This window comes from Sorex araneus, chromosome 1 (genome assembly GCF_027595985.1).
Source record: "Sorex araneus isolate mSorAra2 chromosome 1, mSorAra2.pri, whole genome shotgun sequence".
NCBI classification, from domain to species: Eukaryota; Metazoa; Chordata; class Mammalia; order Eulipotyphla; family Soricidae; genus Sorex; species Sorex araneus.
The window spans coordinates 335,193,084-335,204,127 of NC_073302.1; the positions used below are offsets into that span (position 1 = coordinate 335,193,084).

The window sequence follows — 11,044 nt, forward strand, 5'->3', positions numbered from 1 at the left end:
GATGTAATCTATGGCACTGCCGTGAGATTAATGCATACCTAGCTATCAGTGCAGTGTACAATACAAAGTGCTCAACAAGCACAAGCTATTACTAATCATCATTACAGAGATGGAGGCAAAATAATGTATTAAAACTAAATAACTGGGTACCAGAGCAACAATACAGTGGATGGAATTGCATAGCTGACCCGGGCTCCATCCCCAGCACCTGATGGCCAGGACTGATCCCTGAGCACTGCCAGGAGTGGCACAAACAAACAAACAACAACAACAAAAAAGCACCCTCATAATCGTATCGAGAATTCTAGTTCTCCTTTCATGTCATTTGCGGGATTAGATGATTGGGCAAAGTATCAAACTGAGCAGTGAGAGGGTGCATCCCTAGTCTAGTGTGCTTCCTGCTTCCCAGAGTCGACCCTTCATTGCTTTGGGGTAGCTTATGCTTCAGAGGAAAGCCATTTTCTGCTGAGACACAGACACATCAAACGCCAAACACAGTGTGCTGGCAGGCAAAGAAACAAGCACGAATGGACATAAAGACGTTTTGGGGTGACTCTAATGTCATGTGTGTTTATCAGGAGTAGTGATAAGGTATTAAGTAGTGAAATACAAGAAACGTGTCTGGACAGGATGCTGCTGCTTAGGAGACAAAGTGTTTTCAGGGAGACAGGGCAGCACTTAGTTAAGACACTGAAGTGAACCTAGGTACTAAAAGACAGAGAGTCAAGTACACACCACCCACTCAACCCTGGAGAAAACAAGGGGTCTGAAGCAAAGGCAGGGTACAGTAAGCTGTAGGTTGATTTAGTTCAGCAGGAGGAAGCAGAGACATTTAGCTTCAGGGGCTGTGTCATAACTCTAAGGCTAGTTAAATACTGACCTGAATTTAGGTACTTACTCCTTGCCTTAAAAGATGTGTGTTGGATCTGGATAAGAAATAATAGGATACTAAGTTTACTCTAATGCAACATGTCTTCAAAGCTGAAAAAGGAAAGGACAAAAGCTGGGGTGAGAGGACCACAGGTAGGACCCCTGTCCTGCATGCAGCTGCCAAGGGCTCTATCCCTGGGCCGATCCCCAGCACCCCTATGATTCCCGGAGCCCTGCCAGGTGGGATCCCTGAACAGTCGGGAGTAAGTCCTAAGCACAGCCAGGTATGGCTCAAAAGCCAAAATAAAATGGTAAAAGAATAACAATACAGGATACTTTGGTATTGGGGGAACATCAGTTTTAAGAAAGGAAAACATGAACTGCTGTGGCATTAAAATCCAAGTTTTATTACCCAACCAAAAGCTCAATTTCATGGAGCTGGAGAGAGTATAGAGTCAGGTAAGGCACTTGCCTTGCACATGGCCAACCTGGGTTCAACCCTGGGGCCCCACCTAACCCTGAGCATGCACCGCCAGGAGTAATACCTGACTGAATCAGGAGTAAGCTCTGAGCGTGCTGGATGGGGATCAAAAACAAACCAAAAATCCCTCTGTTTCAAAATCGGTGGCTTCATATTTTATATAACTATATGTATTTTGGACTGGAGTGATAGCACAGCGTTTGCCTTGCACAAGGCTGACCCGGGTTCGATTCCTCCGTCCCTCTCAGAGAGCCTGGCAAGCTACCGAGAATATCCTGCCCGCACAGCAGAGCCTGGCAAGCTCCCCGTGGCATATTCCATATGCCAAAAACAGTAACAACAAGCCTTACAATGGAGACGTTATTGGTGCCCGCTTGAGCAAACCAATGAACAACAGGACGACAGTGCTATAGTGCTATATGTATTGTAATAAAACATAATTATATTTTATGTCTGTATATATAAATGGAAGCAACACACTGCCCTTTTCTCTTCCTTAAAAATTCCTTTTTGTGAGGCCAGAGAGATGGTACAGTGGACAGGGCACTTGCCTTGTGTGCTACTGCCTCAGGATGGATCCCCAGCACCCCATACGGCAGCCCCACCATGCACCACCAGGAGCGATCCCTGAAAGCAGATCCAGGAGTAGCCCTAAGTATGGCTGCGGATGGCCCAAAAACCAAAACTAGAAAAACAAAAACAAAACCAAAACTAGAAAAAAATGAAAACAAAAACAAAAAACCTTTTTATCTTGTTTTCTTCCCCCAACATAACTATTTTGAGAATTACTAGTGTTGCTGCAGGTGTCAAGATCTCCTTTTAACTGCTAAGTCGTATTCCACTGTATGGTTTCAAGTGTATATAGTGCACACAAGTTACACAATTAGCAAACCCCTGCAACACCATGCTTTTCCAGCTTGGAACTGTTATAAATAAAGCTGCAACTTACAAGTCCTTTTTTTTTTTTGCTTTTTGGGTCATACCCGGCGATGCACAGGGGTCACTCCTGGCTCTGCACTCAGGAATTACCCCAGCGGTGCTCAGGGGACCATATGGGATGCTGGGAATCGAACCTGGGTCAGCTGCGTGCAAGGCAAAAGCCCCACCGCTATGCTATCGCTTCAGCCCCTTACAAATCCTTTTATAGGCAGCTAATTCCATTTCTCTGAGAAAAATATGTAAGAACACCCAAGAAAAGGGGTATGTCCAACTTCTCAAAAACCTTCAAAGTTGCTCATTTTTAAATTAATTACTAACTGTCCTACTTTGGATTTGCACCATTATATGAACATCTTCATTAATTCTGTTGCTCACCCAGTGCTTAGTGTAATCGTAATCCAGCCCTTATCTCTGAGCCATGCTAATGAAGATGGGCTAGCTCTATCCTAACGGCATTTCCAATGACACGTGTCCTACTTCCTCGTGCAGTTTTCATTTTCCTTTCCATCTGTGTAACTTCTTTGTTGAATGTGACTTCTCTGTTAGATGTTTCTGCCTACTCATATTTCATTATTTTATTACTGAGTTTTGTTACTAGTCATTTTCCTTCCCCAGGGCCACATTCGATGTGCCAGGGAATTAGAGGGGCATGGCATGCCCCGGATGGAACTCGGAGAATCAAACACACAAAGCACATGTGCTCTATCACAGGAGCCATATCCCCAGCCCTGTTACTACATTTTGCTTTGTTCTGGGTTTTTTTAGGGTCACACTTGGCAATGCTTGGGGGGTCCTCCTGGTTCTGTGGTTGGAGGTTGCTTCACATGGTATTGGGGATTTGGCTCATTCAATGCAAGAGCCTTCACCTCTGTCCTATCTCTTGACCTCACCAGCCTTTTTAAAAAGTTTTCATTTATCTACTTATTTTTGGTTTTGGAGCCAAACCCAGCCAAACCCAGCAGTGCTCAAGGCTTACTCCTGGCTCTGCACTTAGTGACATAGAGAAGGGGTTCAGGTGGGGTGGTGGTGGCGGGAGGGACGCTGAGGACATTGATGGTAGAAATGTACACTGGTGGAGAGATGGGTGTTTGATCATTGTATGACTGAAAATCATGAAAGTTTTGTAATTATATCTCACGGTGATTTATTTAAAAAAAAAATAGTAACTGGTCAAAGGAAAAAAAAAACAAGATGAACAAGAAAAAAACAACCCAAAACCATTTAACCTCAGAAATGAGCACTACTAACCAATATGAAATGTTCCTTCTGGGCCAGAGCAACAGTACAGTGGGGAGGGCGTTTGCCTTGCACATGGTTGACCTGGGTTAGATCCCCAGCATCCCATATGGTCCCCAGCACCACCAGGAGTAATTCCCAAGTGCAGAGCCAAGAGTAACCCCTAAAAATCGAGTGTAACCCAAAAAGACCAAAAAAATATGTTCCTTCCTCAGCTGACAGTGATTCTGTGCGGTTCCACCATAGCAGCCACTAACCACATGTGACCCACAAGCATCTGAAATGTGGTGAGTTCAAGTGGAAATGTACAGTAGGTGTAAAATACACAGTGCACTTCAATAACTTAGTATGAAAAAAACAAAGCATCTTATTCATAATGTATACTGATTACATGTTGAATAATCTGGATTAAATAAATTATAATTATTTTGAACTTTTTTTTAAGTGACTGTCACAAAATATAAAATTATTTACAGACAGCAAGATAGTCCAGTGAATAAGACGCCTACCAATCCAGCCTGGATCACTAACACCACAGATGGCCGGGAGCTGCTAGGTCTGATCCGAACACAAACAGATGTGGGGACCTCCCCACAAAGATAATGCACCCAGCTTTTATTTCTGTTGGATAACACTGATCAAAATCCTTAAAAGTAACCTGTCTCTGGGGGCTGGAGCAATAGCACAGCGGGTAGGGCATTTGTCTTGCACGCGGCCAACCCGGGTTCAATTCTCAGCATCCCATATGGTCCCCCGAGCACCACCAGGAGTAATTCCTGAGTGCAAGAGCCAGGAGTGACCCCTGTGCATCGCCGGGTGTGACCCAAAAAGCAAAAAAAAAAAAAAAAGAAAAAGTAACCTGTCTCCGGCTGAAAATAACGTTCTCAGGCTGGAGAGATCATGCATAGGGTGTGGCTGACCTGGGTTCAGCACCGCATACAATTTCCCCAACACAGCCAGAATGACCCCTCGGAGAGCAAGAAGCAAGCCCTGACCACTGGCAGGTATGACTCCAAACAAACAAAACAATTATGTCTGTTAAGGAAAAAGATTTATAGAGTACTTTTCCCCTTCCTATTCCTCTCAAACGCAGAGAGGTGCAGTGGAAGGAGTCTGGAAGGAATTGAGAAGATGGTGATTGTTGTCCTATTTTGGGCTAGGGCCATACCTAGCAGTGCCCAGGGGTTCATATGGGGTGCCAGGGATCCAACCCGGGTTCACCCTGCACAGGGCAAGCTGCTGTGCTGTCTTTCTCGGATTATAATTCAGAAGTCTTTCTGAAGCACAACTCTGCTACTCTCTGGTCTATGTAACTTAAACAAGACTTCACGGGTCTGGAGATAGAGCATAGTGGGCAGGTCCTTCCCTGCACAGCTGACTGGGCTCAATCCCCAGCATCCCCTTTGGTCCCTGAATGCTGCTAGGAATGATCCTTGAATCGGAAGCCAGGAATTAAGTCCTGAATCCCACCAGGGATGGCTCAAAACACTGTACCCAAAAATAAATAAATATCTGGAAGTCATGGTTTACTGAGACACCGAGATGTGATTTTTTTGCAGTATTCCCATAAATTTGATGTGCATGACAATTGTAATGTTTAGGTCAGAAACTCAGGGAAGCCCTGAGCATGCTGGGTGTGACCCGAAACCCAAACAAAACAAAGCTCATCCTGAGGGCTGGAGCAATAGCACAGCAGGTAGGGTGTTTGCCTTGCAAGTGGCCAACCCGGGTTCGATTCCCAGAATCCCATATGGTCCCCCAAGCACCACCAGGGGTAATTCCTGAGTGCAGAGCCAGGAGTAACCCCTGTGCATCGCCAGGTGCGACCCAAAAAGAAAAAAAAAAAAAAGCTCATCCTGAAAGTAAATTTACCAACAATTATGCTACGCAGTAATAAACTAAACATAGAAGGAAACTCACAGAATCAAGGGTTCCTGCTGCCAGCATTCCCTGGAGAGGGATCTCCCCTTCCCTAGAGATGGGATCTCCCCAATTCAGGGAAGGGATTTCCCCGATTCAGGGAAGGAATCTGGAGCATAAGTACATACATTAAATGTTTGTATTTAATATTACATGTCTTCTTGAGAAAAGGGAACTTGGTAGTATTCGTGTGCATACTATTATTTAAAAACTTAGAATTTTTACCTGTTTATTACAAGAAAGAATTTTTTTTAGAGGTGGCTGTGAGGCATTACTATTCTGTTAAAGGAGAAAAACATGAGAGATCCACTCCAAATCTTATAATTTCCCCTCAGCGGCTGGACTGGGGGTGGGGGTAAAAGTGTCTACACCTGGCAGTGCCCAGAGGGCTCCCCTTGGGGCACCAGAGATTAAGCTAGGGGCTCCTGTATGCAAAGCAAGTGCTCCCACCCTTTAAACCAGCACCCTACACTTCTCATCTTTATTCCAAAGGTCTGAACGTCCCCAGGTTTTCTAAAAGCTATGATAGTATCTTCTAAGTTTCCCAAACCCAGCTTAACAACTGAAGTTATTAAGGTATCCCAAGTCTTATTATTTTAGAATTTGATAAGAATATCTTAGTTACCCATTCAAACCCTCCCATGTAATTTCCCAGTCACAGGCTTTTCACGATTTCTCTGTGCACAACTGCACTCCAAAAGGCAGGGAACAGGAGGCGAGACAGAGCCTGGTGGCTTTCCGAGTGCTCATGCTGCCAAGCGCTTAACACCCTCTCCCTGTGGACGGCTCATCCAAACTCTCAATACTGAGCTAATCAAAAATAAAAAGGGCGGGGCTGGAGCCACAGTAAAGCAGACAGGATGCTTGCCTTACACAAGGCCGACTTGTGCTTGATCCCCGGCAGCCTCCTGGGAGTGACTCAAGCTCCGATCTCTCCCACCACCCAGGGTCCCGAAAGCATCATTGGGTGCACCCCTAGTGATCCCCTGCATCACAGGGCCCTTGGAGCACCATATCCTCAGGCTGCTTGCACGGAAATGACGGCCTGGTTGGCCAAGAGCCACCAAAGTGGTCTTCCAGTCCTCTGAGCACAATGAGGCTTCCCCCAGCCAAAAAATAAAAAGTTAGACAAGATAACCTGGAAGTGGGACTGGAAAGATAGGCAAGAGGGGAGGATATTTGCCTTGCATGTGGCTGACCCCAGGTTTGATCTCCCACATCCCATGAGCACTCCAGGAGTAATTCCTGAGTGCCCAGCCAGGAGTAAGCCCTTAGCATCGCCGGATAAGACCCAAACCCAGCCAAAACAAAACAAAGATAACCTAGAGGTTCTCATCCAGACCTTTTACCCTGTCTTCACCAGCCTCCTGGTCATTATTAGACATCCATCCCACTGTGGTCCTATGAAGCTGGGGTGGCTTTCCCAGGCGGTCTCTTTAACAGTCCACTGGCGTGGGAGCCAGAGGACAGAGGCTCAGGCACTTGTCTCGCAGGTGCCCAACCCAGGTCTGATCCCCCAAACCACATGAGGTTCTCCAAGCCTGCCAGGTGTGGCCCCCAAAAACACAGAGCACACTGTCATTAGAATCTCCTAACGGCCCCTCACCGCCAGGCAAACAGATCAGGGCACGCGCCTGCACTGATTCCCACAGCCCCCCAGTAGGTGTGGCTCTGGTGGTCCTACACATTCAAATGTCCAGTTCCGAAAGCAGGGAGTGTGGCTGGGAACCCCCGAGCGCGACTTAGGTGCCCTGCCAGAAAAACAAACATATCAGACATTATACCAGTTTCTGCACAGCAGCCTCGTGGGGGGCTCTGGGGGGGGGGGGCTGTTTGCTCACTTAAAGACGGTAGATTTCCAGGGGGAGAACTGAATTTTTTTTCTCCTGAAAGGGGGCCAAATAAATTTGGAGATCTCTCCTTTATAAGATTGTATTTTGAATGTCAAGTTTTTTTTGACACCAGTCTTCATCCCAGAGATACATGGGAGAGGGAGGCAGGGGGGCAGGTTCTGTGTCGGCCTGGGCCGGTTCACTCTCCTACTGCTCTCATCTACATGATCCATAATGCCGCGCTGAAAAAGCACCACCGCAGAGTGAGAGGGTAGCAGACTGGGGTCACTCCGGTACTTTTCCTACAGTCTTTGGCAGAAAGTATAAATGTTTCTCACACCACTTCCCAGGAGTTAAGATAAAATCTACAAAACATGCACCAACTAAGTAAAGGTACTTTAAGTTCAGCCAAAACTAAGGAAGATGAACCAGAAAGGAAATCCTGGAAAAGACCTCGAGGCTCCTCCGCTGGCAGCTCCCTGGCTGGGCCAGGAGTCACCCAGTCTGCGCTAAAGAGCTCCTCGGGGTTCCTTAGGGTCACTAACTTCGAAACCCCACCGTGCGGGATGAGCAAGGCAGCGACCCTCTGCTCCAAAGGGCGCCCCGCGTTTAGGGTGTGGGATGGGCCCGACGGGCACAGGACCGCAGGGGTCAGCCCTTCGGAGGGAGGGGATTATTCTCTAAAATGGGGTTTCTTGGGAAAAGAAGCGAGGAATAATAGACCTATCTCCGAGAAGCCAAGGAGCACAAGGAGATGACACAGGTGAAGGGGCCCCTCGAGATCTGCAACGCCGCCCCGGGGAGTCTGGAGGCCCACGTCGGGGTCGCGGAGCAGCTGGCGGGCCCGGGCGGAGGCGGCGCGGGGCGCGAGGCGGTCAGGGGTGCGGGGCGCGGGGCCGGGAAGGGTGCGGGGCCGGGCCCAGAGGGGCGCGGGGCAGAGCGGGGTGCGGGGCGCGGGGCCAGGGAGGAGGCGCGGGGCCGGGGAGGGGCGCGGGAAGGAGGAGCGGGGCGCGGGGGGAGGCGCGGCGGGGCCGGGGAGGGGCGCGGGCGGGCGGACGGCGGCGCGGCGCGCGGGCCCGGACTGGACGGGGCGCGGGCGGAGGGCCGGGAGGGGCCGGGCAGGCGGCGCGGCGGGCGCGGGGCCGGCCGGGCGGAGGCGGCGCGGCGGGCCCGGGCGGGGCGCGAGTCTGGCCGGGGCGGGCAGCGGCGTGGGTGTCTCCGGGCTGGGCGCCTTGGGGAGCGTGTCCGCGCGGCCGGGGAGGGGCCGGGGCCGACCACCACCCCCGCCCGGGCCCCCGGCACGACCTCCGCCTACTCACCGCCCGGCGCGCGGCTCCGAGTCCGTCCGTCCGTCCGTCCGCGCCCGCCCGGCCCCGCGTGCGTCAGGACGTGCGCGCGCCCGCCTTTGTCTGACGCCGCGGCCCCGCCCCGCGCCCCCCGGACTGGCGCCTCCCCCAAGGGCCGCGCGGCTCGCCGGGGACCTGGCGAGGGTGCAGTGAGGTGCAAGTCTCGGCCGGGCTCGGGCAAGCCCAGGGACTGTCCACGGACGTTGCCACCCCCTCTGCCACCCACGTCTCCAAATCACGACCCAACCACCCCCACTGTCATCGGCATCGCCGCCGCCACCCTAGAGTCTTCCTTGCTTACTAGTGAAACCGTGTGAACAGCACAGGTCAGTAGGGTCACGTTTGTGTTCTTAGACCTCAGATCATGACAGTGAGAATGATCGATCTGGGCCGCAGAGGAAGTGCGGTGTATGAGGTCCGCCTTGCACAGGGCCGACCCGAGTTCAATCCCGGCTCTCCATGCGGTACCCCGAGCCTGCCAAGAGTGATCCTTGAGTGCAGAACCAGGTATAAATTCTGAACACTGCCAGATGTGGCACAAAAACAAAAACAGTGTTGACACTGCTCCAAAGCACTCATTGCCACAATTAGTATATTCATTTGGTATTCATCACATTGTTTTTGTTTGGGGGCCACATCCAGCTGGGCTCAGGGCTTACTCCTGTCTCTGCACTCAGGAATCCCTCCTGAAGGTGCTCAGGGGGACCCTAGTGCCAGCGAATCGAACCCATGTCCACCATGTGCAATACAGTGCCTTTCGGACTACATCCTTCTAACACCAATCACATATTTATTAACCCGATCATTTATCCATTCATTTAACAAATATTTATTGAATCTTTACAATAAGGCCAAGTTTTTGCTAGTTTCCCAGTAATATAAAGTTGAATAATGTATGGCCATCCTTAACCTTCAAAAGAAAACTGGACAGCATCCATTTCTGTGTTGTACCCAGAGTCAGGGTGGAGACTGAAAGAGCCCATCGATCTCATAAACGATCAGTGAGTTCTCTGACATAGAACCAGTCCATCAGTTCATCCACCTGCTCTACTACCCCTGTGTATCCATATTTACATTTTCTACAGTTCTTACCATCTGTTTCGGTTCTTTGTATATAATAATTTTGAAATTAAAAAGTTTTACACATTTAGAAAGTCAACAGAAATGGTGTTGACTTTTTAGTGACCAATAGCTGTTACATATCACAGCACATGTGATATGTTCCATACACAGCACATCTATGTACATTGCAAGTCTATATGCAATGGCCAAGATCTGGAAATAACACGAATTTGTAACAACAGATGAGTGGATACAGAAATTGTAGCATATATGCACAACTGAATACTACTCGGCTATAAGAAAAGATGAGGGGGGGCTGGAGTGATAGCACAGTGGGTAGGGCGTTTGCCTTGCACGAGGCCAACCCAGGTTTGGTTCCCAGTGTCCCATATGGTCCCCTGAGCACCGCCAGGGTTAATTCCTGAGTGCAGAGTCAGGAGTGACCCCTATGCATCACCAAGTGTGACCCAAAAAGCAAAAAAAAAAAAAGAAAGAAAAAGAAAAGATGAGGGGTTAGAGAGATCGTCAGCAGGTGCTTGCCTTAACTAATTATTTGTCATATTACCTTACACACTACTGACCCAGGGTTTATCCCCAGCATCACACACGGTTCTCTAAATCTCTAGCATAGATCCCTGAACACACAGCCAGGAGGGTGTGAGCATTGCTGGGTGTGGCTCCAAAATAAAACAAACATGGTAAAGAGTGTATCATTAAAATGAAGAACCACTGTGTTTGTGGCAATGAGAAATAAACCAGTTCCCCTCCTACCCTAACCTTGAGTTCATTTCCCAAAGTGCACCTCTCCAAGGGTTGCTATGTATATAACAGTGCCATGAACTGGGAAGACACCCTGTAGAATGATTCCACATACACACTATAACACACAGCCACCTCTTCCATATAAAAAGCCTTTGACATTCAGAAATGGGACCTCAGTCCTGAGTCACACACAGTGGCAAGCACATACCTGAAACAATGAGCTCAAGTTTGATTCCTTAAACCACTCACATCACAAGTATAAGATCTTCATTATCAGAGCAAGTGGGATTTCCATAGAGCAACAAAGTATGCAACCCCTGAGACCAAAACAAAAGCAGTGTGTGAGTGTAAGGTCCAGAGTTCGGTCCCCAAGACCTCTCCACATTGTCTTGAGTAGTCACCACCTTCTCTGCCAGTATTTGACCCCCACTAACCACAGCAGTTGTCACACCCCCTCCTCCCATACACACACCACAAATGCCAGAACCATGCCAAATGGAGTCACTTCTTAAGAAGTGTGTCATCCCCCTGCCACCACCACTAGAAAAATAGAGCCACAGCTGTTTGCCACACAACCAGAAGCAGCAGTATTTATT

The 11,044-nt window shown here is 49.0% G+C and overlaps 1 protein-coding gene across 1 annotated transcript in view; it reads right to left on the bottom strand.

Annotated features, from left to right (window-relative positions):
* GPAT4 (glycerol-3-phosphate acyltransferase 4) overlaps positions 1 to 8,689 on the bottom strand; it is a 49,720-nt gene extending 41,031 nt beyond the window's left edge. The window contains exon 1 of the mRNA XM_055132182.1: positions 8,598 to 8,689. The gene's annotated coding sequence lies outside the window, so the exon portion shown is untranslated. The remainder of the gene's footprint in view (positions 1 to 8,597) is intronic.
* Between the last annotated feature and the right edge of the window lie 2,355 nt (positions 8,690 to 11,044).